The following is an 18,313-nucleotide window of genomic DNA, read 5'->3' on the forward strand; positions in this document are numbered from 1 at the left end:
TTGACCTCACGAGCATACCCATGAACCATACTCAATCACCTCCATAGCCATAACTCATAATTTCCTTAATCCTATCCTACTCAAAAAACAATTTCGAAATCACTCGGACAGCACTCCGTCGTAATATTTTATGTATACTAATAATATCTTGAAATAATACGGAGTATATATATATATATATGTAAATCGATTGAGAGAGTTTAGAGAAAAATATTTTCAAGTTTATATGAAATAATGAAACCTATTGAATTCTATTTATAATAGATTTTTGAATTATTAAAGTGAATTATTAAAGTATGAATTATTAAAGTGAATTATTAAAGTATGAATTATTAAAGTGAATTATTAAAGTATGAATTATTAAAGTGAATTATTAAAGTATAAATTATTAAAGTGAATTATTAAAGTATGAATTATTAAAGTTAAAGTAAAGTAAAAATAAAGTAAAGGTTAAGTTTAAGTATAGTAAAAGTATAAAACTATGTACGTATAATACGTGTATAAATATATATAATATTAATTTAAATCGTTATATATATTTAATAAAATAAAATATAAATATCGTTATCTTTATCATACTAGTTAAGTAATGAGTTGTCAAAAGTGGTTCTAGATATTTATAAAAGTTATATACGTTTTAATAATAAAGTTCTTTTTAAACTGAAACTGTTTTTGTACGTTTGAAACTAAATAGATCAATCGAGTCTTTATGAGATTCAATCTTCCACTATCCTTTGTCTAGTTCTCAATGATTGACCATCTGTTCTTATTTATAAATCACTTTACCATTTTCCGAATATTGTTAAAATGGAAAGATTTCTCAAATCAACGTGGGCCTTTCAACAGAGACTTGTAATCATAATTCAATATATATGATAATTCAATCATTTGATCTTATCTTCTAATTCCATTGATAAACATTTTGAAACAGATACAATCATATAAAGTATTTAATCTAATATTTTGTTTACGTTTCAAGTTATAATATATAAACACATATACATATATAATCATATTCGTTTAATGGTTCGTGAATCGTTGGAACTTGGTCGAGGTTGAATGAATGTATGAACATAGTTTAAAATTCTTGAAATTTAACTTAACAAATATTGTTTATCGTGTCGGAAACATATAAAGATTAAAGTTTAAATTTGGTTGGAAATTTCCGGTGTCAGAAACATATAAAGACTAAAGTTTAAATTTGGTTGAAAATTTTCGGGTTGTCACAGTACCTACCCGTTAAAGAAATTTCATCTCGAAATTTGAGTGGAAAGGTCGTAAATGATAATAAGTATGTTTTCATGATGCATACGGGCTGAAAATTAGAGTTTTATCATCATTTAATAATTTGGATAAACAATCCATTATATGAAGAGTACGAATGAAGCTAACATAGAAGAGTGAAATGAGTAAGTGTAGATTCATCTTATCATTTGACGTAGATATGATTGATTCCCAGATTTCAAGGGATTTGAAGAAAATCTTCTTAATAAGATTTGACTCTCCGGTAATCAAGGGAATTAGGATCCGCTTTAAATGCGATCGTCCATTTTAATTGTTCTGTCGGAGATTTTCTTATAAATTCACCTCCTTCATTTCCTTACAACTCACACCTTCTGTTGATGCATTTTATGCAAGTCCCTAGACATCTACCCACGTCCATTGCAGGTACAACAGTTTATAGGCCACCATGATTGCTAGTTATTATCCTATCCGTGTTTGTATGTGGTTACAAGAACTGCAGGAACGAGATTTAGATGTTTGACTATGTTAGACTTAGTCAGACGTACGAGTGAAGCCTCACTAGTATGGCTGATAGGCTCATACGCACAGTTGATGCTGAGCTAAGTCACAATTACAACCTAAATGAGAAGACACGAGTGAGTGATCACCCGTACGGCTGATGAAGCCAACTCGTACGTGTGATGAATGAATCGTATGGGTGAGTCAACAGCATGGGTATATAAAGTCTTATGTTCTTCATTTTAGGTTAAGCCTCTCATTTGTTACACACACTCAGATCTAGTGAGCTCCTCCGATTCTCTCTCAGTCCAAATCACCCAGGTGGTGAATAATAGCTCTAGGTGTTGATCTAATCACACTTGATTTAGTTGTGGTTTGACTAAATTAATCAAAAAAAAAACTTAACCTATTCACTATAGGGTTTGATTCACTTATTCCGCCATTGTGTAAGTTAAATCTATTGATTTCTAAGTTCCTAGTCATGTTTCACCACCTTCTATTCTTTCCCCCTCAACTCATATTTTAAAGTATTCATCAATATGCTCCATCCAGTTCTGATTCTCGATATACTTCTAACTTTCATATCGGTCATTCTTCTTTTTCATCTACCGCCAGAAGAATCTATTTACTTCTACTATACTCTTAGGTTTATAATGTTTCTAGTTCTTCCGTGTCTTTATATTGCTATATGCATCGATATATATGGTTTATAATTTCTGGTTTGTCGTTGGGCTTTATATGTTCCCTTATATTTCAAAGTCTCTGCTTCTGTCTTCTATAATCATTATCATTCACAGTTAATGCTCTCTTTTATTTGCTGCAATTTATACCCCAATTTCTATTTCGGAGTTTTGTCCTTTCGTTTCTTCTTCTTGCGATTAAGCCCCGCTTGTAATGGTCCAGAATTCACAGATATGAATTTCGAAATGAACATTGTTAATGTTCTAGGAAGGAAATTGTGATGGCACGATCTTGACTTGTCAAATTACTAGAATACCTTGGAAAAGGCCGAATCATCAAGAAATATTTTCTTGATATTTTAGAGGTTAAATAGAATACAAGAGTCGTATAACATGGCACATGATGATGTTATGATCTGTGAATCATCACGTTCTATTTAGAAACTCAGCATGACTTACTGTAATATAATCACATTGATCAAGTTTCATTATATTATACTAATTCATGCTTCAGTTCCCAACACTACTTCAAAATATTCCTATTTTAAACTTGAATGTTTCAGAATTTAGAAACTAAAATAGTTTCTTTTATGATGTAATACAGATAGCGCGAAGAGGTAAATGATTTCAAATAAGAAAAATTAAGAAAATATCTTCAGAAATATGGAGGATATTTATAATGAAAGATATGATGATATTTTAGAATTTCTAATATCAGAGGATGATGAAGAATATTGTCCGCAGAGGTTTAGAGTCATGAGCAAGGTATTCGTTAATGACTTCAGTAGGTACTGAATCATTTAGATCCTTTGAAGTCAGGTTCAGTCTTTGTAATTTGTCCACAGCCTCCTTCCTACTTTGCTCAATCCGTTTTCCAGTTCCAAAACTTCTATTTTTCTGCGCTTTGCCAGCACACTTCATCATTATCATCCAGCTTTTACCGTTTAAAGTCGTTTATAGTTTTTGCTGCTTCATCAGCATTTTTTCCATTTTCGGAGAACCAATTCGTAGTTCGGAGTGTTTTTCAGAAACTTCACATTCAAATTAAATCCAGAAGATAGACGTTATATATACACATATAACTGTTGGCGTAGACATGCTGCGAGATTTCAAAATACTGATTGCTAATTCCCAATGATTCGTATGGCAATTCTCATTACAAGATGCGAATGAGTAAATGATGGGGTTTCAATGAATAATTATAATGACTTTTTGGAGAGGCTAAAGTCAAAGGGTAATGAAGTTGTTGGTACATCTGCTAATAATGTGGTGGAATGTAAAAGGTTCCCTGGTAACGATGGTGTATATCTCAAGGTTATAATAAAGTTAGTCTGACTAAAAAGTCGAAGTTGACTTGCTGGAGCTGTGACAAAACTGGGTACTTTGAATAGGAGTCGCAAAGTTATTTTTGCTAATAAATGCCAAAGAATCTGACGCGGATACATTGTTTAAACTTTTACTTTGGTTTCAAGAGTTTTTCGGGTACATAACTGTGGGTAAGATATGGTTGGATCATCATCTCGATTGCTCATCATTCGAAGTGTCTTCAGAAATTTTCGAAGGGTTTGAACACAGATTGTAATCGTTAACATACATTTGATATTCTAACACAGTTTTGAAGTCAAAATATAGCTTGTGAAAGATGTAAGGATCTAAGAGTGATGATTTTGGTCATATCTCAAGTTGAATTTTGAGATTTCAAAATCAGAATATGTAATTAAATTTTGAATGAGTATGGTTGTTTTGATTTCTATAAAAGAATGTATATTGTTGTGAAAGTAGGGAGTATAATGGATGATTTGCTGAATCAGATTCGAAGAATGTAACATATTAATTGTGAATTTATATATCTCTCGGGTATTACCTACCCGTTAAAAAAAATTTCACAATTAATATTTTGTACAAAAGAATTTTATTACAGTCTTTATGAAAATATATATATGTATATTTTCTTCAGATGTAACATAGATTTAATGAGTTATTGTTAAATTAAACTCATTTGATTTACGGTTGAAACTAGAATTGAATATTCCCTAAAGCCTTTAAAAAGTACATAACTTTTACGCAGTATTTCTTTAATGACATTGAAATTATGAATCAATACTTCGTTATTTGTTGATGTATGATGTTCGGTTCGTGGAATTCTCGTGAATTTCGCAAAGTACTAATGATGTTATCTGAAAAGTTTCGGGTACATCGATGATGAAAGTGTAAAATCAAATATATACTTGATTTATTATGAATTGGAATTTGTTGAATTACGACAGAGATTGTAGTTAACGTTGGTTAAGTTGCGGCCGAAGGACGTACGTTATTGCATATTTGTAATATGAATTAACCGAGTAGTTAAGATTCACACACAATAGCTTAGCACGGAAAGATTTATTTCAATATATATATATATATATATATATATATATATATATATAATATACATATAATTTCTTCAGAGGGAATGAGTTAATTCTTCATAACTCGTTGATACAATATACACGTTATTGATTCGTAATGATGTCCACAGTGATTCTTGAACTGACGGAGTTTGTGATGTTATCGGTGTTGTTGATTCGGATGTTGACTGCACTGACGATGCTGGTAAAGCTGACGGTACTGTTGATGCTGTTGGTAAAGTAAGTTTAGCTTGTTAATCACACACCATTTTTGTCAGGGTTTCTACTCTTCCTTCTATCATTTTGGTTCGCTTAACTAATTTATGGTTAGGGCTAGATTAGATAATCTCTAAGACTTTAGAGATTACATAATCGCTGCGGAATGTTTCTCCAATGAAGTTATGAATTAATTGTAGTAACCCGTCCTAATCCTCCTGGACGAAGTCATTAACATTTGGTTCCATTGCGATGATCGACTCCAAGTAATGTCCTTAACATGAGCAAATGCACAGCGGAAGACTTAATTCGTACCTGAGAATAACATGCTTTAAAACGTCAACATAAAGTTGGTGAGATATATAGGTTTAATGCTAGCAGCGTTATAACAATGGACCACAAGATTTCATGTGTAAACATTTTAATAAAAATATTCTAAGTGGTTGAGCACTTGGTAACCATACTTAACATTTAATCACGTCGCATATTCCCTTTATTATGAAATCTTACTACACCGTACCAAGTGTAGTCACGAAACGAAGTACTGTGCAACCGTTGAATACTGGTCGTCCAGTCCGGTTGGGGTTGTCAGGCCCGATAGATCTATCAACAGGATTCGCGTTTACAATACCGCTGTAAATAACAGTTACCAAGCTACAGGGAAGTATGCCAGTGGTACAACTCAACGTAGAATATATTTTTCAGTTACTTGTGTCCATAACGTAAAACATAAAATACATGTATTCTCATCCCGAAATATTTAGAGTTTAAAAGTGGGACTATATACTCACCTAATGTATTTTGTAGTAAAAATACATATAACATCATTGAACAAATGTAGGGTTGGCCTCGGATTCACGAACCTATATTATTTGGATATTTATCAATATATATAATCAAAATTAAACAAATTCATATGTTATAACTTATGTTATGTATTATGTATTATTATCTAATATTATATTTTTATATGCATAATATTTATTTAGTAAAATAATATTAATGATAGTAAGTAAAAGTTGTACTTGATAAAAAAAATCTGATAATACTAATAATGATGATAATAATAATAATAATAATAATAATAATAATAATAATAATAATATTAATAATAATAATAATTTAATTAAATCATAAATAAATTTTAATTTTAATCATTTTCATAATACTTATAATTATAGTAATGGTAATTAATCATAACAATATTAATAGTAATACAAAATGAGAGAACTACCTTTAAAACAAATGGTTAGAAATAAATTGCCAATGTTGGGACTCGAACCCATGATCACCTACTTAAATATTAACACCCATGACCATTGCTCTGCTTTACTACTATTTCTGTATTAATAACAGATCCGATTTCCTTTAATCTGCTTATGCGACAAATAGATTATGTCTCGGCCCAACTGGATAAATGGATTTTCGGCCCACCATAGTTTCCCTAGGCCCAACAGCCGGTTCTCGGTCCAATGGCAGGTCATTTACGGCCCAATATCAAATTAAAGAACATATAGCTAATCTCTCTTAACTATATATGGCTAGTTCATCACAGGCCATAATTAGAAGCTAAAATCTGTAATCCAATTCACGTTCTCGGCCCAAAGACATAAGGAAGGTTCACGGATCTAGTTGAAATAATTAATGGTCCAACTATTTGATTATATAATCCATGTATTACCTCTATTTCATTTGTCGGCTGGGTAATAAAAAAAATGTCGGCATGAATAAAGGGGAGTGGGTCTTCGGTTACAGGAGACAGACAAAAGGAGAAACAACTCAATTATCAATAATTATGTTCGTTTCCTCATCAATATTAATCGCTAATCATCATCAGTCTCTATCACGATTTTAAGTGTTTTCTCACCACTATTATTCATCAATTCATTATTCATTAACGAGACAGATTATATATATACGCAAGTGTAGCAGCATCCAACGTTTATGGTGGGGGAAATTATCAAAGTGGTAGCGAGGGATTATATGATGAAAGGTGGTGGTTTGGCAGTGGTGGTTGTTCCGGTTACATGGGTTGTAACCAACGAGCAAATAGTAATGGAAAAGAAAGGGTATTCAATGGATTAGCAATGGAAACCCAAATGATTTGAAGGTGATGGCTATAGTTGATGAAACAGAAACGATAATATGTAGTAGCAGATGATGATAGCTATGATTTAAGAGAGGTGGTTGACGGTTGTGGTGTTGGCTTCGGTTTGAATCAGTCGAGCAGAAAAAGAGTGAAGCAGCAGTTTTAATGTGGTCTTGGGGTGGTTCGTAGGGTTTGGAGTTTTATTGATGGACAGGAAAACAAAAAAATAAAGTTGAAGTGAAAACGAAGGGTGTTCGGGTTTGTTGTGGTTTTACAAAGGATAACAAGATAATGGGTGATCTCCAATGGTGATATGAGGAAGAAGAAATAAATGGATCGTTTAAGTAAAGTGGTCAAGTGATTTGACAGAAGATGCTTGTTCATAAACAACCAAATAAGAAAATTTAAAAGCAGTTATAAATTAAATTGATTTGTACGAATGATATCGATGTTTAATAAATTCTGAGGTATTGACAAAGTTAGGCACAAATTGGTATTGTTTTAAAACCGAGTGAACGCCTTAATTTACGGATGGATTATAAATATATATATTAATAAAAGAATTCTATTAATTTTAATAATAATAGCTATTAATAATAATATTAATAATTATTAATAATAATAATATTAATAATGATAATAGTTTATAATAATAAAAATTCTTAATAATAATATCTAATAACAATTACCAAAAATGCTAATATTAATATACATACTAATAATGATGAGTATAATAATAATTACATGTCAATTATGTTATAATTTGTAGCTCTATATATATATATATATTTACAAACAAATGTTCGTGAATCGTCAGGCTTGGTCAAAGGGTAATTGGTTATCCGAATATAGATTTCAAACTTTCTAGACTCAACAATACAGATTTTGCTTATCGTGTTGGAAACATATAAAGTTTAAGGTTTAAATTTGGTCGGAAATTTCCGGGTCGTTACAGTATCCACCCGTTAAAATAATTTCGTCCTCGAAATTTGGTAGAGGTCGTCATGGATAACAATAAGGATGTTTTCATGATGAATATGAGGTGATAATGGAGTTTTATCATTATTGAGGGATATTGATAAAACGATTCGATTATGTGTAGCGTACGAGTGAAGCTATCACAAGAGAGTGAAATGAATAAATAAATATATTCTTTTCAACCGATGACGTAGTTACTGTTGATTTCCGGGATTTAAGGGATTTAAAGAAAATCTTACGTAATAAGATTTGGTTCTTCGGCGATTTAGAAAATCAAAATCTTCTTTAATTAATGCAATAATCTGTTTCTGATTTCTCTGTCGGATATATTGCTATAAATCCACCCCCTTCGTTTTCCTTATTCTCCACACCTTTTATTCTTTCTTCCTCTACTCATTCTTAATATGTTCCATCCAATCCTGATTCTTATTATACTTCTAACCTTCATATCTTTCATTCTTCTTTTTCATTTGCCGCCAGAAGAATCTATTCACTTTTATGATTTTCTTGGAATTATAATGTTTCTTATTCTCCCGTGTCTTTACGTTGCAATACGTATTGATATACACGGTTTGTAGTTTCTGGGTGATTATTGGGTTTTATATCTTCCCTTATACTTCGATGTCCTTGCTTTTGTTTTCTATAATCATTATCATCCACAGTTAATACTCTCTTCCATTTACTGCGATTTATACCCCAATTTTTATTTCGGAGCTTCATTCTTTTTCTTTTCCTCCTTTTCAACTAAGCATCTTTTGTAATGGTCCGAAATTCGTAGGTATGAAATTTGAAATGAATATAGTTAATGTCCTAAGAGAGAATTGGTAATGGCACGATTTTTGATTTGTCAAATTACCAGAATATCCTGGAAAAGACCGAATCATCAAGAGAATATTTTCTTGATATGTTTAGAGATTGGATAGATTGTAAGAGCCGTGTAACATGGCACATAATGATGGTACTGTGAATCATCACATTCCATTAGAAACGCAACATGACTTACTGTAATATAATGAAGTTGATCAAGTTTCATTATATTATACTAATTCACGCATCAGTTCCCAACACTGCTTCAAAACATTCATATTTTAAACTTGAAGATTTCAGAATTTAGAACTAACACAGTTTCTTTTATATTGTAACGCAAATGTTACGAAGAGATAAATGATCTCAGATATGAATAGTTGTGAAAATATTTCCAGAAATATGGAGAAAAGGTATGAAGATATCTTATAATATCTAAGATAAGATGATGATGAAGAATATCATCCGGGCAAGGTTTAGAGTAAAGAGTAGGGTTCTTACTAATGATTTCAGCAGGCACTTAATCATTTGGATTCTTTGAAAGCAGATTCAGTTCTTGTATTTGTTTTTTTTTTTTGTTTCCTTCACGGTTAGCTCAATCCGTTTTTTTTTTTTTTTTTTCATTACCAAATTTACTATCGAGTGTTTCTTACACTTCCTTCTTTATCATCAACTTTTAACCATTAAGACCATCTACAACATGCTGCTTCGTCAGCATTTTCAAAGTTAACAGATCTGGGTCATCGGTTATCAAACCGAGGTGATTTCAGGAGCATTGTGTTTTTAGATGATTAAACGCTGATGGTAGTATGGTGGATTGTAAAAGGTTCTCTGGTAACAACGTCGAAAGGATAACGTAGATATATATCTTGGTTATAATAAGAGTAGTCCTACTGAGAAGTCGAAGTGGAGCTGTGACAAAATTGGCTACTTTGAAAAGGAATCGTAAGGTTGTTTATGTTAATAACTGGTAAAGGATTCAACACGGGTACGTGTTAATCTAGGAATTTAGGTTCGAGAGTTTTTCAGATGCATAAATCTTTTCTTCCGTAGATGAAGTACGGCTGGTTCATCTTCTCGATTGAGGTATTTTCAAGAATCCTGATAGGTTTGTACGCGGATTGTAAACGTCGAGATACAAATGAGGTTTAGGATGAAATCAAGTGGCAAACTTGAAGATTAGTTTAGTTTCATATGTTATAATCAATATTTTAATTCATTTTAATTGTCCAAAGTTAGCCGTCCAATAGTCCGATTGTACAATGATCCAATATATTCATATATAAATTAAATATATAATATTTGAATTAACTAATACGTATCGTGACCCGTGTACCAGTCTCAGTGTCGATCACAACTCAAAGTATATATATATTTTGGAATCAACCTCAACCCTGTATAGCCAACTCCAACATTCACATATAGAGTGTCTATGGTTGTTCCGAAATATATATATAGATGGGTCGATATGATAGGTCGAAACCTTGTATACGTGTCCCGTTATTTAAAGTGCGTAAAATAGATAACAGAACTTAAATGACAATAAACTAAATTGCGATAAAATGTAATACGGAATTAACAGTTAGCTGGGAACAGTTAACTAGGAACAGTTAGCGTGGAATCCTTAACAGATTTCAATTAGTTAATTCGTGTGTTTCTAACAATTTTTAATTTGTCCAATGTTTCTTCTTTATGCCACTTGTTGGATTCTGATAGATAAAAATCCAAATTTGAAATTGAAATGGAAATGGTAAATCTGGGGTGAACAGATACGTATATCGGTGATTGTAGGTGAGATAGCAAATAACCATTGAATCAGATTCGAAGAATATACACTGTAACTTATTAATGTGAGATCTAAATATTCCTCGGGTACTACCTACCCGTTAAAATATTTTCATCATTAACAGTTTGTACGAAAGAATTTTTAATTACAATCTTTATGAAAATATACTTGTATATATATTTTCTTCAGATGTAATCATGGATCTAATGAGTCAATAAGATATTAAATTTTTTTTTTTTTTTTTTTTTTTATTTATCGTTAATACTTGATTACATGATCTCTAAAACATTAAAGATTACATAATTACCATGTCGAACGAAGATAAATGAGATAGAACGATAAGTAAAGCGAAGATAATCGATATAGAATGATATGTAAAACGAAGATCATACTCGAAGTACAGATAGTGATATTGAGGTGTGTGATGTTGATATCCGAGATACAAATTGTGATGTTGAGGTTTACGACGCGGTTGTGGTTGAGGGTGATATGGGTACTGTCGGTGTTGATGATGGTGGTACGGATTATGCTGCTGGTGCTGCTGCTGGTGTTTGTAACCTTCGCACCATATTCTCCAAAGCCGTCACGCGAGCGCGAAGTTCGTTAACTTCTGCTAGTACACCGGGATGATTGGTGGTTGGAGTGAGCGAATGAACAAGATCTGAAATATGGGATAGTATATAATCGTGACGAGATACTCTAGAAATGAGAGAGAAAATGGTTTTTCGAACAGGTTCGCCGGTAAGTGCTTCAGGTTCATCGCCAAGAGGGCAATTTGGTGGATGGAAGGGATCACCCTCTTCATGTCTCCAGTGACTTAGTATATTACGAACCCACCCCCAATTCATCCAGAATAGATGATGGGAGATTGGTTGATCCATTCCGGTGATGCTGCCTTCGGAGCTTGAATGAAAATCCATATCGGCATAGCCGTCATAATCTGAGGAATTCGAACTAGATGCGGAATCCATCTTGTATAATCGGAAAAATGAATTTTTGGTATGAAATAGATTATAGAAGTTAGATTTGGTACTCTTCTATACATACTTTACATATGTATATATAATACCAAAATCCCGTAAATTACGGAGAATCTTTGAAAAGATGTCAACTAAAGTCCAAAGTAACAGATATGCTAAGATATGAATTTTGTCTATACACTATCGATGCACTAAATGCAGTAAGACGTGTCTAGACTTATGAATGATAAGCAGGCAATTCCCTAAGGATAATAAGCAAATAATTTACGACTAGAAATGATAAGCAAAACTTTTTGACAGGTAGACACGGTCAAAGTCCAGACTCACTAATGTATCCTAACAGCTACTAGTTAGACACACTAATGCAAGACCTGGTTCACTAAGACCACCGCTCTGATACCATCTGTAGTAACCCGTCCTAATCCTCCTGGACGAAGTCATTAACATTTGGTTCCATTGCGATGATCGACTCCAAGTAATGTCCTTAACATGAGCAAATGCACAGCGGAAGACTTAATTCGTACCTGAGAATAACATGCTTTAAAACGTCAACATAAAGTTGGTGAGATATATAGGTTTAATGCTAGCAGCGTTATAACAATGGACCACAAGATTTCATGTGTAAACATTTTATTAAAAATATTCTAAGTGGTTGAGCACTTGGTAACCATACTTAACATTTAATCACGTCGCATATTCCCTTTATTATGAAATCTTACTACACCGTACCAAGTGTAGTCACGAAACGAAGTACTGTGCAACCGTTGAATACTGGTCGTCCAGTCCGGTTGGGGTTGTCAGGCCCGATAGATCTATCAACAGGATTCGCGTTTACAATACCGCTGTAAATAACAGTTACCAAGCTACAGGGAAGTATGCCAGTGGTACAACTCAACGTAGAATATATTTTTCAGTTACTTGTGTCCATAACGTAAAACATAAAATACATGTATTCTCATCCCGAAATATTTAGAGTTTAAAAGTGGGACTATATACTCACCTAATGTATTTTGTAGTAAAAATACATATAACATCATTGAACAAATGTAGGGTTGGCCTCGGATTCACGAACCTATATTATTTGGATATTTATCAATATATATAATCAAAATTAAACAAATTCATATGTTATAACTTATGTTATGTATTATGTATTATTATCTAATATTATATTTTTATATGCATAATATTTATTTAGTAAAATAATATTAATGATAGTAAGTAAAAGTTGTACTTGATAAAAAAAATCTGATAATACTAATAATGATGATAATAATAATAATAATAATAATAATAATAATAATATTAATAATAATAATAATTTAATTAAATCATAAATAAATTTTAATTTTAATCATTTTCATAATACTTATAATTATAGTAATGGTAATTAATCATAACAATATTAATAGTAATACAAAATGAGAGAACTACCTTTAAAACAAATGGTTAGAAATAAATTGCCAATGTTGGGACTCGAACCCATGATCACCTACTTAAATATTAACACCCATGACCATTGCTCTGCTTTACTACTATTTCTGTATTAATAACAGATCCGATTTCCTTTAATCTGCTTATGCGACAAATAGATTATGTCTCGGCCCAACTGGATAAATGGATTTTCGGCCCACCATAGTTTCCCTAGGCCCAACAGCCGGTTCTCGGTCCAATGGCAGGTCATTTACGGCCCAATATCAAATTAAAGAACATATAGCTAATCTCTCTTAACTATATATGGCTAGTTCATCACAGGCCATAATTAGAAGCTAAAATCTGTAATCCAATTCACGTTCTCGGCCCAAAGACATAAGGAAGGTTCACGGATCTAGTTGAAATAATTAATGGTCCAACTATTTGATTATATAATCCATGTATTACCTCTATTTCATTTGTCGGCTGGGTAATAAAAAAAATGTCGGCATGAATAAAGGGGAGTGGGTCTTCGGTTACAGGAGACAGACAAAAGGAGAAACAACTCAATTATCAATAATTATGTTCGTTTCCTCATCAATATTAATCGCTAATCATCATCAGTCTCTATCACGATTTTAAGTGTTTTCTCACCACTATTATTCATCAATTCATTATTCATAAACGAGACAGATTATATATATACGCAAGTGTAGCAGCATCCAACGTTTATGGTGGGGGAAATTATCAAAGTGGTAGCGAGGGATTATATGATGAAAGGTGGTGGTTTGGCAGTGGTGGTTGTTCCGGTTACATGGGTTGTAACCAACGAGCAAATAGTAATGGAAAAGAAAGGGTATTCAATGGATTAGCAATGGAAACCCAAATGATTTGAAGGTGATGGCTATAGTTGATGAAACAGAAACGATAATATGTAGTAGCAGATGATGATAGCTATGATTTAAGAGAGGTGGTTGACGGTTGTGGTGTTGGCTTCGGTTTGAATCAGTCGAGCAGAAAAAGAGTGAAGCAGCAGTTTTAATGTGGTCTTGGGGTGGTTCGTAGGGTTTGGAGTTTTATTGATGGACAGGAAAACAAAAAAATAAAGTTGAAGTGAAAACGAAGGGTGTTCGGGTTTGTTGTGGTTTTACAAAGGATAACAAGATAATGGGTGATCTCCAATGGTGATATGAGGAAGAAGAAATAAATGGATCGTTTAAGTAAAGTGGTCAAGTGATTTGACAGAAGATGCTTGTTCATAAACAACCAAATAAGAAAATTTAAAAGCAGTTATAAATTAAATTGATTTGTACGAATGATATCGATGTTTAATAAATTCTGAGGTATTGACAAAGTTAGGCACAAATTGGTATTGTTTTAAAACCGAGTGAACGCCTTAATTTACGGATGGATTATAAATATATATATTAATAAAAGAATTCTATTAATTTTAATAATAATAGCTATTAATAATAATATTAATAATTATTAATAATAATAATATTAATAATGATAATAGTTTATAATAATAAAAATTCTTAATAATAATATCTAATAACAATTACCAAAAATGCTAATATTAATATACATACTAATAATGATGAGTATAATAATAATTACATGTCAATTATGTTATAATTTGTAGCTCTATATATATATATATATTTACAAACAAATGTTCGTGAATCGTCAGGCTTGGTCAAAGGGTAATTGGTTATCCGAATATAGATTTCAAACTTTCTAGACTCAACAATACAGATTTTGCTTATCGTGTTGGAAACATATAAAGTTTAAGGTTTAAATTTGGTCGGAAATTTCCGGGTCGTTACATTAATACTTCGTTAGTTATTGTTGTTGGTACTCCTTGGTTTCTATGGTGCGTATGACGTTGATGCTCGTGGGACAGATTGTGAAGTTGAAGTTTACGACGCGGTTGTAGTTGGAGGTGGTAATGGTACTGTTGGCGTTGATGATGGTGGTACTGGTTATGCTGCTGATGCTGCTGCTGGTGTTTGTAATCTCTGCACCATATTCTCCAAAGCCACTACTCGAGCGCGAAGCTCGTTGACTTCTTCTATTACACCGGGGTGATTGTCGGTTCGGATGAGCGGATAAATAAAATATAAAATTTGATGTAATATATAATCGTGACGAGATACTCTGAAAATGAGCGAGAAAATGGTGTTTCGGACAGGTTCTCCGGTAAGTGCTTCAGGTTCTTCGTCAAGAGGGCAATGTGGTGTATGGAAGGGATCACCTTCTTCTTGTCTCCAATGATTGAGGAGGCTACGAACCCATCCCCAATTCATCCAGAATAGGTGATGACTGATTGGTTGATCTATTCCGGTCACACTGCTTTCGGAGCTTGAATGGGATTCCATTTCGGAATCTGAGTGACTTGAACTGATAACGAATTCCATTTCGTACGATTGGATAAAGGATTTTTTTTCTCGATATGAAATGATTTTGACTAACGGATGGTATTCTAATTACATAGAATATATATATATATATATATATATATATATATATATATATATATATATATATATATATATATATATATATATATATATATATATATATATATATATAGAGCAAAAGATTTCGTAGATTAGGGAGGACTTTGCGGGATATGTCAGGCAAAGTTTAAAGTAACAGATACGATAAGATATGATTTCGACACAAAATGATAAGCAAAATTTTTGACATGCAGACACGGTCGAAGTCCAGACTCACTAATGCATCCTATCGACTTATCAGTTAGACACACTAATGCAGACCTGGTTTGCTAAGACCACCGCTCTGATACCAACTGAAAGGACCCGTTCATATACATTATAAACGATTCACAATAATTGATTACATTGCGAGGTATTTGACCTCTATATGATACATTTTACAAACATTGCATTCGTTTTTAAAAGACAAACTTTCTTTACATCGAAAATTAACAGGCATGCATACCATTTCATAATATCCACTATCCAACTATAAATTGATTTAATAATAATCTTTTATGAACTCAATGACTCGAATACAACGTTCTTCGAAATATGCTATGAAAGACTCCAAGTAATATCTTTAAAATGAGCAAATGCACAGCGAAAGATTTTCTTTAACACCTGAGAATAAACATGCTTTAAAGTGTCAACCAAAAGGTTGGTGAGTTCATTAGTTTATCATAATCATTTATTTCTATCATTTTACTAGACCACAAGAATTTCATTTCCAATTCTCATAAATATACGTCCCATGCATAGAGACAAAAATAATCATTCATATGGTGAACACCTGGTAACCGACATTAACTAGATACATATAAGAATATCCCCTATCATTCCAGGATCCTCCTTCGGACATGATATAAATTTCGAAGTACTAAAGCATCCGGTACTTTGGATGGGGTTTGTTAGGCCCAATAGATCTATCTTTAGGATTCGCGTCAATTAGGGTGTCTGTTCCCTAATTCTTAGATTACCAGACTTTAATAAAAAAGGGGGATATTCGATTTCGATAATTCAACCATAGAATGTAGTTTCAATTTCTTGTGTCTATTTCGTCAAACATTTATAAAAGCGCATGTATTCTCAGTCCCAAAAATATAAAGGGTAAAAAGGCAAATGAAACTCACCATACTGCATTTCGTAGTAAAAATACATATAACGTCATTGAACAAGTGTAAGGTTGGCCTCGGATTCACGAACCTAAATTAATTATATATATTTATGTGTTGGTCAATATTTGTCTAACAAATTAGGTCAAGTCATAGTGTACCACAATCCTAATGCTCGAGACTAATATGCAAAAGTCAACAAAAGTAAATTTGACTCAAAATAATTTCCAAAAATCTATACATGATTAATATATAGTTTAAATATCGTCGTTTTATATTTTTAAATATTTTTAAAAGATTTATTAGAGTAAATAATATAATTTATTTATTAATAAATAAAATTTTATATTAAATTTATATAATAAAATATACTTTTATATATATTAAGTAATAAAATTTATAGGGTTCATTTAATATCATAAAGATAATATGATAGGTATTATTAAAGTAAGTTATTACACGTAGTAAAATATGTTTGTATCACACATTTATTTGATAAAATAATATCTATAATGATAGTAAGTAAAAGTTGTATTATTTTGTAATAATAATTATTATTATAAAAATATCAATATTTATAATTACTAAGATGACATTATGATAAAACGATAATTCTAATTATGATAACTTTAATATTTACGATAATTTTTAATATTATCTTTAAAATAATAATTCTATTTAAAATAATAATAATAATGATATTTTATAGTAACAATGACATTTCTATTAAAATGATAATTTTTATTAAAATGATAGTTTTAATACTAACGATACTTTTAATAATAATAGTAATGATAAAAATAATAAGAACGATAATTTTATCTAAATCAATATCTTATAATATTTTAATTTCATCATGATACTCTTACTCATTATTTCCTAATCGTTTCGTTTAATAGCTTTTAATCGTCTTTTATATCGTGTTCATAATAATGATAATAATTGTAATCAAAATAATTAGGTGTTACAAATATTTGTTTTAATTACACTAATATTAATAATGATAGTTACTATAACATTATTAACGATAATACTAATAATTATCTTAATGATAATATAGTAATAATAATAATAACAATAACAATAACCATTTTTAAATAATGATATATATATTAATAATGATAATAATAATAATAATACTAATAATAATAATAATAATAATTGGATAATAATAATAATAATACTAATTATAACTTTAACGATAATAACGATAGTAATAATAAAAAAAATAACAAATTTTAATGATAAATCCCTTTTATTGATAAAGATAATAATAATGATAATAATAAGATAAAACTAGAACGACGATAAAAACGACGATAATAATAATCATTTCTAATAAAAATATCGAAAATTCAATTGATTATAACTTCTAATCCGTTCATCGAAACCATTCGATATCTAAAGGAAAAGTTCTTAATTTTTCGCTAGCTTTTCAAGGACATGCATATCTTATATCTTATCTCAACCGCAAGTGTAACTAATTCAAGATTCAACCTAACTTGTCTAAGGGCAATATCAAAAGTACAAGCATGCATAATCCTAAATACTCGAGCACTAGTCAGGGATACACTATTAGTATGTAAAAGTTAAATTATGAGTACTCACGTATCAATAT

This window comes from Rutidosis leptorrhynchoides, chromosome 3 (genome assembly GCF_046630445.1).
Source record: "Rutidosis leptorrhynchoides isolate AG116_Rl617_1_P2 chromosome 3, CSIRO_AGI_Rlap_v1, whole genome shotgun sequence".
Taxonomy (NCBI): Eukaryota; Viridiplantae; Streptophyta; class Magnoliopsida; order Asterales; family Asteraceae; genus Rutidosis; species Rutidosis leptorrhynchoides.